Raw genomic sequence first — 10,000 nt, forward strand, 5'->3', positions numbered from 1 at the left:
GACATTCAGATTTGAACCTACGTCTTCGCATTTTAAAGTTAAACATCTTTCCCCTCAGCTACAAACGGTGGCCGATCTGCGGGGATATTTTTCACCCTTATCTCGTTGACTACGACAACGAAGAAATAAAAACAAGTGAAATAGAATGACACTCAAATGCGTTCAAGAAGAGAACGGGAAGAAAAGTTAAAAAGCACAATTTTATTTGCAAGAGTCAGTTGAGATATTTATAATAAAAATTCAAAAGTCATAAACCGTCATTAAAATTCAAAAATAAGTCTCTAGAATACTTTATTCAGTCGAAAAACAAAATGGAACGCTTCACGAATTTGCGTGTCATCCTTGCGCAGGGGCCATGCTAATCTTCTCTGTATCGTTCCAATTTTAGTATATGTACTGCCGAAGCGAGTACAGTTACATGTAGCGCTGATCGGTATTTAAGTACAACATTTGACTTAAAACTGAACACAAGGTAAGAAATATTTGCATATTCATTACCGAGTTGCTGAAACGTTGGACATACGTTGTAGTCGTATTTGCAGTAAGCCCGTACATACAAGTTTAAACCGTTATTTTGTACAGAGAAATGGCAGATTGAAACAACTATGAACATGCTTAGACTAAACAAAAGTGATATTGTTGGAGAAAATAAATAACAACTAATTTAAAAAAAAAAAAAAGTAAGTGACTTGACATTCAGATTTGAACCTACGTCTTCGCATTTTAAAGTTAAACATCTTTTCTACAAATTGCTTCAGTCGTTTCCGGTCACGTTTTCTAGATGCATTAGATTTCCGTTTCGTTGATTTATCACCATTTGTCCACAATAAAGATATTTTCATTCTTCCATTTTGTTCAGTAGATGTCCAGCTAAAATCAGTATATTGTTCATTTACAATTTTCAACAAAGAAGTTAATGTTTTCGGGAGACAATCCATTTTCACATAAATTAATCTCTCAACATTGAATTCATAAATCAATTTTCCACAAGACCCTCAAATCAAAAACGGCAGAAGCTATCACGATAATGTCAATTGTATATAAATACGTATTTTGTCAACTGAAACTTACTACTTGTGTAACTATGTCCATCATATCACTATATTTCGGCTGGAAAATCCATTCCAAAACTGATAATCTAACTAATTCCACAAACATTAAGAACACTGTAACAAAACACGTCTGACATCTTGGGTGCGTTCGACTCCTCCCTTTAAAGTTAAACATCTTTCCCCTCAGCTACAAACGGTGGCCGATCTGCGGGGATATTTTTCACCCTTATCTCGTTGCCTACGACAACGAAGAAATAAAAACAAGTGAAATAGAATGACACTCAAATGCGTTCAAGAAGAGAACGGGAAGAAAAGTTAAAAAGCACAATTTTATTTGCAAGAGTCAGTTGAGATATTTATAATAAAAATTCAAAAGTCATAAACCGTCATTAAAATTCAAAAATAAGTCTCTAGAATACTTTATTCAGTCGAAAAAAAAAATGGAACGCTTCACGAATTTGCGTGTCATCCTTGCGCAGGGGCCATGCTAATCTTCTCTGTATCGTTCCAATTTTAGTATATGTACTGCCGAAGCGAGTACAGTTACATGTAGCGCTGATCGGTATTTAAGTACAACATTTGACTTAAAACTGAACACAAGGTAAGAAATATTTGCATATTCATTACCGAGTTGCTGAAACGTTGGACATACGTTGTAGTCGTATTTGCAGTAAGCCCGTACATACAAGTTTAAACCGTTATTTTGTACAGAGAAATGGCAGATTGAAACAACTATGAACATGCTTAGACTAAACAAAAGTGATATTGTTGGAGAAAATAAATAACAACTAATTTAAAAAAAAAAAAAAGTAAGTGACTTGACATTCAGATTTGAACCTACGTCTTCGCATTTTAAAGTTAAACATCTTTTCTACAAATTGCTTCAGTCGTTTCCGGTCACGTTTTCTAGATGCATTAGATTTCCGTTTCGTTGATTTATCACCATTTGTCCACAATAAAGATATTTTCATTCTTCCATTTTGTTCAGTAGATGTCCAGCTAAAATCAGTATATTGTTCATTTACAATTTTCAACAAAGAAGTTAATGTTTTCGGGAGACAATCCATTTTCACATAAATTAATCTCTCAACATTGAATTCATAAATCAATTTTCCACAAGACCCTCAAATCAAAAACGGCAGAAGCTATCACGATAATGTCAATTGTATATAAATACGTATTTTGTCAACTGAAACTTACTACTTGTGTAACTATGTCCATCATATCACTATATTTCGGCTGGAAAATCCATTCCAAAACTGATAATCTAACTAATTCCACAAACATTAAGAACACTGTAACAAAACACGTCTGACATCTTGGGTGCGTTCGACTCCTCCCTTTAAAGTTAAACATCTTTCCCCTCAGCTACAAACGGTGGCCGATCTGCGGGGATATTTTTCACCCTTATCTCGTTGCCTACGACAACGAAGAAATAAAAACAAGTGAAATAGAATGACACTCAAATGCGTTCAAGAAGAGAACGGGAAGAAAAGTTAAAAAGCACAATTTTATTTGCAAGAGTCAGTTGAGATATTTATAATAAAAATTCAAAAGTCATAAACCGTCATTAAAATTCAAAAATAAGTCTCTAGAATACTTTATTCAGTCGAAAAAAAATATGGAACGCTTCACGAATTTGCGTGTCATCCTTGCGCAGGGGCCATGCTAATCTTCTCTGTATCGTTCCAATTTTAGTATATGTACTGCCGAAGCGAGTACAGTTACATGTAGCGCTGATCGGTATTTAAGTACAACATTTGACTTAAAACTGAACACAAGGTAAGAAATATTTGCATATTCATTACCGAGTTGCTGAAACGTTGGACATACGTTGTAGTCGTATTTGCAGTAAGCCCGTACATACAAGTTTAAGCCGTTATTTTGTACAGAGAAATGGCAGATTGAAACAACTATGAACATGCTTAGACTAAACAAAAGTGATATTGTTGGCGAAAATAAATAACAACTAATTTAAAAAAAAAAAAGTAAGTGACTTGACATTCAGATTTGAACCTACGTCTTCGCATTTTAAAGTTAAACATCTTTCCCCTCAGCTACAAACGGTGGCCGATCTGCGGGGATATTTTTCACCCTTATCTCGTTGCCTACGACAACGAAGAAATAAAAACAAGTGAAATAGAATGACACTCAAATGCGTTCAAGAAGAGAACGGGAAGAAAAGTTAAAAAGCACAATTTTATTTGCAAGAGTCAGTTGAGATATTTATAATAAAAATTCAAAAGTCATAAACCGTCATTAAAATTCAAAAATAAGTCTCTAGAATACTTTATTCAGTCGAAAAAAAATATGGAACGCTTCACGAATTTGCGTGTCATCCTTGCGCAGGGGCCATGCTAATCTTCTCTGTATCGTTCCAATTTTAGTATATGTACTGCCGAAGCGAGTACAGTTACATGTAGCGCTGATCGGTATTTAAGTACAACATTTGACTTAAAACTGAACACAAGGTAAGAAATATTTGCATATTCATTACCGAGTTGCTGAAACGTTGGACATACGTTGTAGTCGTATTTGCAGTAAGCCCGTACATACAAGTTTAAACCGTTATTTTGTACAGAGAAATGGCAGATTGAAACAACTATGAACATGCTTAGACTAAACAAAAGTGATATTGTTGGAGAAAATAAATAACAACTAATTTAAAAAAAAAAAAAAGTAAGTGACTTGACATTCAGATTTGAACCTACGTCTTCGCATTTTAAAGTTAAACATCTTTCCCCTCAGCTACAAACGGTGGCCGATCTGCGGGGATATTTTTCACCCTTATCTCGTTGACTACGACAACGAAGAAATAAAAACAAGTGAAATAGAATGACACTCAAATGCGTTCAAGAAGAGAACGGGAAGAAAAGTTAAAAAGCACAATTTTATTTGCAAGAGTCAGTTGAGATATTTATAATAAAAATTCAAAAGTCATAAACCGTCATTAAAATTCAAAAATAAGTCTCTAGAATACTTTATTCAGTCGAAAAACAAAATGGAACGCTTCACGAATTTGCGTGTCATCCTTGCGCAGGGGCCATGCTAATCTTCTCTGTATCGTTCCAATTTTAGTATATGTACTGCCGAAGCGAGTACAGTTACATGTAGCGCTGATCGGTATTTAAGTACAACATTTGACTTAAAACTGAACACAAGGTAAGAAATATTTGCATATTCATTACCGAGTTGCTGAAACGTTGGACATACGTTGTAGTCGTATTTGCAGTAAGCCCGTACATACAAGTTTAAACCGTTATTTTGTACAGAGAAATGGCAGATTGAAACAACTATGAACATGCTTAGACTAAACAAAAGTGATATTGTTGGAGAAAATAAATAACAACTAATTTAAAAAAAAAAAAAAGTAAGTGACTTGACATTCAGATTTGAACCTACGTCTTCGCATTTTAAAGTTAAACATCTTTTCTACAAATTGCTTCAGTCGTTTCCGGTCACGTTTTCTAGATGCATTAGATTTCCGTTTCGTTGATTTATCACCATTTGTCCACAATAAAGATATTTTCATTCTTCCATTTTGTTCAGTAGATGTCCAGCTAAAATCAGTATATTGTTCATTTACAATTTTCAACAAAGAAGTTAATGTTTTCGGGAGACAATCCATTTTCACATAAATTAATCTCTCAACATTGAATTCATAAATCAATTTTCCACAAGACCCTCAAATCAAAAACGGCAGAAGCTATCACGATAATGTCAATTGTATATAAATACGTATTTTGTCAACTGAAACTTACTACTTGTGTAACTATGTCCATCATATCACTATATTTCGGCTGGAAAATCCATTCCAAAACTGATAATCTAACTAATTCCACAAACATTAAGAACACTGTAACAAAACACGTCTGACATCTTGGGTGCGTTCGACTCCTCCCTTTAAAGTTAAACATCTTTCCCCTCAGCTACAAACGGTGGCCGATCTGCGGGGATATTTTTCACCCTTATCTCGTTGCCTACGACAACGAAGAAATAAAAACAAGTGAAATAGAATGACACTCAAATGCGTTCAAGAAGAGAACGGGAAGAAAAGTTAAAAAGCACAATTTTATTTGCAAGAGTCAGTTGAGATATTTATAATAAAAATTCAAAAGTCATAAACCGTCATTAAAATTCAAAAATAAGTCTCTAGAATACTTTATTCAGTCGAAAAAAAAAATGGAACGCTTCACGAATTTGCGTGTCATCCTTGCGCAGGGGCCATGCTAATCTTCTCTGTATCGTTCCAATTTTAGTATATGTACTGCCGAAGCGAGTACAGTTACATGTAGCGCTGATCGGTATTTAAGTACAACATTTGACTTAAAACTGAACACAAGGTAAGAAATATTTGCATATTCATTACCGAGTTGCTGAAACGTTGGACATACGTTGTAGTCGTATTTGCAGTAAGCCCGTACATACAAGTTTAAACCGTTATTTTGTACAGAGAAATGGCAGATTGAAACAACTATGAACATGCTTAGACTAAACAAAAGTGATATTGTTGGAGAAAATAAATAACAACTAATTTAAAAAAAAAAAAAAGTAAGTGACTTGACATTCAGATTTGAACCTACGTCTTCGCATTTTAAAGTTAAACATCTTTTCTACAAATTGCTTCAGTCGTTTCCGGTCACGTTTTCTAGATGCATTAGATTTCCGTTTCGTTGATTTATCACCATTTGTCCACAATAAAGATATTTTCATTCTTCCATTTTGTTCAGTAGATGTCCAGCTAAAATCAGTATATTGTTCATTTACAATTTTCAACAAAGAAGTTAATGTTTTCGGGAGACAATCCATTTTCACATAAATTAATCTCTCAACATTGAATTCATAAATCAATTTTCCACAAGACCCTCAAATCAAAAACGGCAGAAGCTATCACGATAATGTCAATTGTATATAAATACGTATTTTGTCAACTGAAACTTACTACTTGTGTAACTATGTCCATCATATCACTATATTTCGGCTGGAAAATCCATTCCAAAACTGATAATCTAACTAATTCCACAAACATTAAGAACACTGTAACAAAACACGTCTGACATCTTGGGTGCGTTCGACTCCTCCCTTTAAAGTTAAACATCTTTCCCCTCAGCTACAAACGGTGGCCGATCTGCGGGGATATTTTTCACCCTTATCTCGTTGCCTACGACAACGAAGAAATAAAAACAAGTGAAATAGAATGACACTCAAATGCGTTCAAGAAGAGAACGGGAAGAAAAGTTAAAAAGCACAATTTTATTTGCAAGAGTCAGTTGAGATATTTATAATAAAAATTCAAAAGTCATAAACCGTCATTAAAATTCAAAAATAAGTCTCTAGAATACTTTATTCAGTCGAAAAAAAATATGGAACGCTTCACGAATTTGCGTGTCATCCTTGCGCAGGGGCCATGCTAATCTTCTCTGTATCGTTCCAATTTTAGTATATGTACTGCCGAAGCGAGTACAGTTACATGTAGCGCTGATCGGTATTTAAGTACAACATTTGACTTAAAACTGAACACAAGGTAAGAAATATTTGCATATTCATTACCGAGTTGCTGAAACGTTGGACATACGTTGTAGTCGTATTTGCAGTAAGCCCGTACATACAAGTTTAAGCCGTTATTTTGTACAGAGAAATGGCAGATTGAAACAACTATGAACATGCTTAGACTAAACAAAAGTGATATTGTTGGCGAAAATAAATAACAACTAATTTAAAAAAAAAAAAGTAAGTGACTTGACATTCAGATTTGAACCTACGTCTTCGCATTTTAAAGTTAAACATCTTTCCCCTCAGCTACAAACGGTGGCCGATCTGCGGGGATATTTTTCACCCTTATCTCGTTGCCTACGACAACGAAGAAATAAAAACAAGTGAAATAGAATGACACTCAAATGCGTTCAAGAAGAGAACGGGAAGAAAAGTTAAAAAGCACAATTTTATTTGCAAGAGTCAGTTGAGATATTTATAATAAAAATTCAAAAGTCATAAACCGTCATTAAAATTCAAAAATAAGTCTCTAGAATACTTTATTCAGTCGAAAAAAAATATGGAACGCTTCACGAATTTGCGTGTCATCCTTGCGCAGGGGCCATGCTAATCTTCTCTGTATCGTTCCAATTTTAGTATATGTACTGCCGAAGCGAGTACAGTTACATGTAGCGCTGATCGGTATTTAAGTACAACATTTGACTTAAAACTGAACACAAGGTAAGAAATATTTGCATATTCATTACCGAGTTGCTGAAACGTTGGACATACGTTGTAGTCGTATTTGCAGTAAGCCCGTACATACAAGTTTAAACCGTTATTTTGTACAGAGAAATGGCAGATTGAAACAACTATGAACATGCTTAGACTAAACAAAAGTGATATTGTTGGAGAAAATAAATAACAACTAATTTAAAAAAAAAAAAAAGTAAGTGACTTGACATTCAGATTTGAACCTACGTCTTCGCATTTTAAAGTTAAACATCTTTCCCCTCAGCTACAAACGGTGGCCGATCTGCGGGGATATTTTTCACCCTTATCTCGTTGACTACGACAACGAAGAAATAAAAACAAGTGAAATAGAATGACACTCAAATGCGTTCAAGAAGAGAACGGGAAGAAAAGTTAAAAAGCACAATTTTATTTGCAAGAGTCAGTTGAGATATTTATAATAAAAATTCAAAAGTCATAAACCGTCATTAAAATTCAAAAATAAGTCTCTAGAATACTTTATTCAGTCGAAAAACAAAATGGAACGCTTCACGAATTTGCGTGTCATCCTTGCGCAGGGGCCATGCTAATCTTCTCTGTATCGTTCCAATTTTAGTATATGTACTGCCGAAGCGAGTACAGTTACATGTAGCGCTGATCGGTATTTAAGTACAACATTTGACTTAAAACTGAACACAAGGTAAGAAATATTTGCATATTCATTACCGAGTTGCTGAAACGTTGGACATACGTTGTAGTCGTATTTGCAGTAAGCCCGTACATACAAGTTTAAACCGTTATTTTGTACAGAGAAATGGCAGATTGAAACAACTATGAACATGCTTAGACTAAACAAAAGTGATATTGTTGGAGAAAATAAATAACAACTAATTTAAAAAAAAAAAAAAGTAAGTGACTTGACATTCAGATTTGAACCTACGTCTTCGCATTTTAAAGTTAAACATCTTTTCTACAAATTGCTTCAGTCGTTTCCGGTCACGTTTTCTAGATGCATTAGATTTCCGTTTCGTTGATTTATCACCATTTGTCCACAATAAAGATATTTTCATTCTTCCATTTTGTTCAGTAGATGTCCAGCTAAAATCAGTATATTGTTCATTTACAATTTTCAACAAAGAAGTTAATGTTTTCGGGAGACAATCCATTTTCACATAAATTAATCTCTCAACATTGAATTCATAAATCAATTTTCCACAAGACCCTCAAATCAAAAACGGCAGAAGCTATCACGATAATGTCAATTGTATATAAATACGTATTTTGTCAACTGAAACTTACTACTTGTGTAACTATGTCCATCATATCACTATATTTCGGCTGGAAAATCCATTCCAAAACTGATAATCTAACTAATTCCACAAACATTAAGAACACTGTAACAAAACACGTCTGACATCTTGGGTGCGTTCGACTCCTCCCTTTAAAGTTAAACATCTTTCCCCTCAGCTACAAACGGTGGCCGATCTGCGGGGATATTTTTCACCCTTATCTCGTTGCCTACGACAACGAAGAAATAAAAACAAGTGAAATAGAATGACACTCAAATGCGTTCAAGAAGAGAACGGGAAGAAAAGTTAAAAAGCACAATTTTATTTGCAAGAGTCAGTTGAGATATTTATAATAAAAATTCAAAAGTCATAAACCGTCATTAAAATTCAAAAATAAGTCTCTAGAATACTTTATTCAGTCGAAAAAAAAAATGGAACGCTTCACGAATTTGCGTGTCATCCTTGCGCAGGGGCCATGCTAATCTTCTCTGTATCGTTCCAATTTTAGTATATGTACTGCCGAAGCGAGTACAGTTACATGTAGCGCTGATCGGTATTTAAGTACAACATTTGACTTAAAACTGAACACAAGGTAAGAAATATTTGCATATTCATTACCGAGTTGCTGAAACGTTGGACATACGTTGTAGTCGTATTTGCAGTAAGCCCGTACATACAAGTTTAAACCGTTATTTTGTACAGAGAAATGGCAGATTGAAACAACTATGAACATGCTTAGACTAAACAAAAGTGATATTGTTGGAGAAAATAAATAACAACTAATTTAAAAAAAAAAAAAAGTAAGTGACTTGACATTCAGATTTGAACCTACGTCTTCGCATTTTAAAGTTAAACATCTTTTCTACAAATTGCTTCAGTCGTTTCCGGTCACGTTTTCTAGATGCATTAGATTTCCGTTTCGTTGATTTATCACCATTTGTCCACAATAAAGATATTTTCATTCTTCCATTTTGTTCAGTAGATGTCCAGCTAAAATCAGTATATTGTTCATTTACAATTTTCAACAAAGAAGTTAATGTTTTCGGGAGACAATCCATTTTCACATAAATTAATCTCTCAACATTGAATTCATAAATCAATTTTCCACAAGACCCTCAAATCAAAAACGGCAGAAGCTATCACGATAATGTCAATTGTATATAAATACGTATTTTGTCAACTGAAACTTACTACTTGTGTAACTATGTCCATCATATCACTATATTTCGGCTGGAAAATCCATTCCAAAACTGATAATCTAACTAATTCCACAAACATTAAGAACACTGTAACAAAACACGTCTGACATCTTGGGTGCGTTCGACTCCTCCCTTTAAAGTTAAACATCTTTCCCCTCAGCTACAAACGGTGGCCGATCTGCGGGGATATTTTTCACCCTTATCTCGTTGCCTACGACAACGAAGAAATAAAAACAAGTGAAATAGAATGACACTC

General features: G+C 34.2%; 10 non-coding genes across 10 annotated transcripts; all 10 read right to left on the reverse strand.

The window, feature by feature from the left end:
• Nucleotides 1-305: 305 nt before the first annotated feature.
• LOC148625793 (U6 spliceosomal RNA) lies at nt 306-412 on the reverse strand. Its single transcript, XR_015920451.1, has one exon. It is a non-coding gene; the product is annotated as a U6 spliceosomal RNA (small nuclear RNA).
• Nucleotides 413-1,486: 1,074 nt separating this feature from the next.
• On the reverse strand, nt 1,487-1,593 carry LOC148625794 (U6 spliceosomal RNA). Its single transcript, XR_015920440.1, has one exon. It is a non-coding gene; the product is annotated as a U6 spliceosomal RNA (small nuclear RNA).
• A 1,074-nt stretch (nt 1,594-2,667) lies between these two features.
• Nucleotides 2,668-2,774, reverse strand: LOC148625795 (U6 spliceosomal RNA). The gene has a single exon (XR_015920263.1). It is a non-coding gene; the product is annotated as a U6 spliceosomal RNA (small nuclear RNA).
• A 582-nt stretch (nt 2,775-3,356) lies between these two features.
• On the reverse strand, nt 3,357-3,463 carry LOC148625796 (U6 spliceosomal RNA). Its single transcript, XR_015920264.1, has one exon. It is a non-coding gene; the product is annotated as a U6 spliceosomal RNA (small nuclear RNA).
• Nucleotides 3,464-4,047: 584 nt separating this feature from the next.
• LOC148625797 (U6 spliceosomal RNA) lies at nt 4,048-4,154 on the reverse strand. The gene has a single exon (XR_015920452.1). It is a non-coding gene; the product is annotated as a U6 spliceosomal RNA (small nuclear RNA).
• Nucleotides 4,155-5,228: 1,074 nt separating this feature from the next.
• Nucleotides 5,229-5,335, reverse strand: LOC148625798 (U6 spliceosomal RNA). The gene has a single exon (XR_015920442.1). It is a non-coding gene; the product is annotated as a U6 spliceosomal RNA (small nuclear RNA).
• A 1,074-nt stretch (nt 5,336-6,409) lies between these two features.
• Nucleotides 6,410-6,516, reverse strand: LOC148625799 (U6 spliceosomal RNA). The gene has a single exon (XR_015920265.1). It is a non-coding gene; the product is annotated as a U6 spliceosomal RNA (small nuclear RNA).
• Nucleotides 6,517-7,098: 582 nt separating this feature from the next.
• LOC148625800 (U6 spliceosomal RNA) lies at nt 7,099-7,205 on the reverse strand. Its single transcript, XR_015920266.1, has one exon. It is a non-coding gene; the product is annotated as a U6 spliceosomal RNA (small nuclear RNA).
• Nucleotides 7,206-7,789: 584 nt separating this feature from the next.
• On the reverse strand, nt 7,790-7,896 carry LOC148625801 (U6 spliceosomal RNA). The gene has a single exon (XR_015920453.1). It is a non-coding gene; the product is annotated as a U6 spliceosomal RNA (small nuclear RNA).
• A 1,074-nt stretch (nt 7,897-8,970) lies between these two features.
• LOC148625802 (U6 spliceosomal RNA) lies at nt 8,971-9,077 on the reverse strand. The gene has a single exon (XR_015920443.1). It is a non-coding gene; the product is annotated as a U6 spliceosomal RNA (small nuclear RNA).
• Between the last annotated feature and the right edge of the window lie 923 nt (nt 9,078-10,000).

Source organism: Perna viridis, chromosome 2 (assembly GCF_037379345.1).
Source record: "Perna viridis isolate PV_CMFRI_1.1 ecotype Kerala chromosome 2, ASM3737934v1, whole genome shotgun sequence".
Taxonomy (NCBI): domain Eukaryota; kingdom Metazoa; phylum Mollusca; class Bivalvia; order Mytilida; family Mytilidae; genus Perna; species Perna viridis.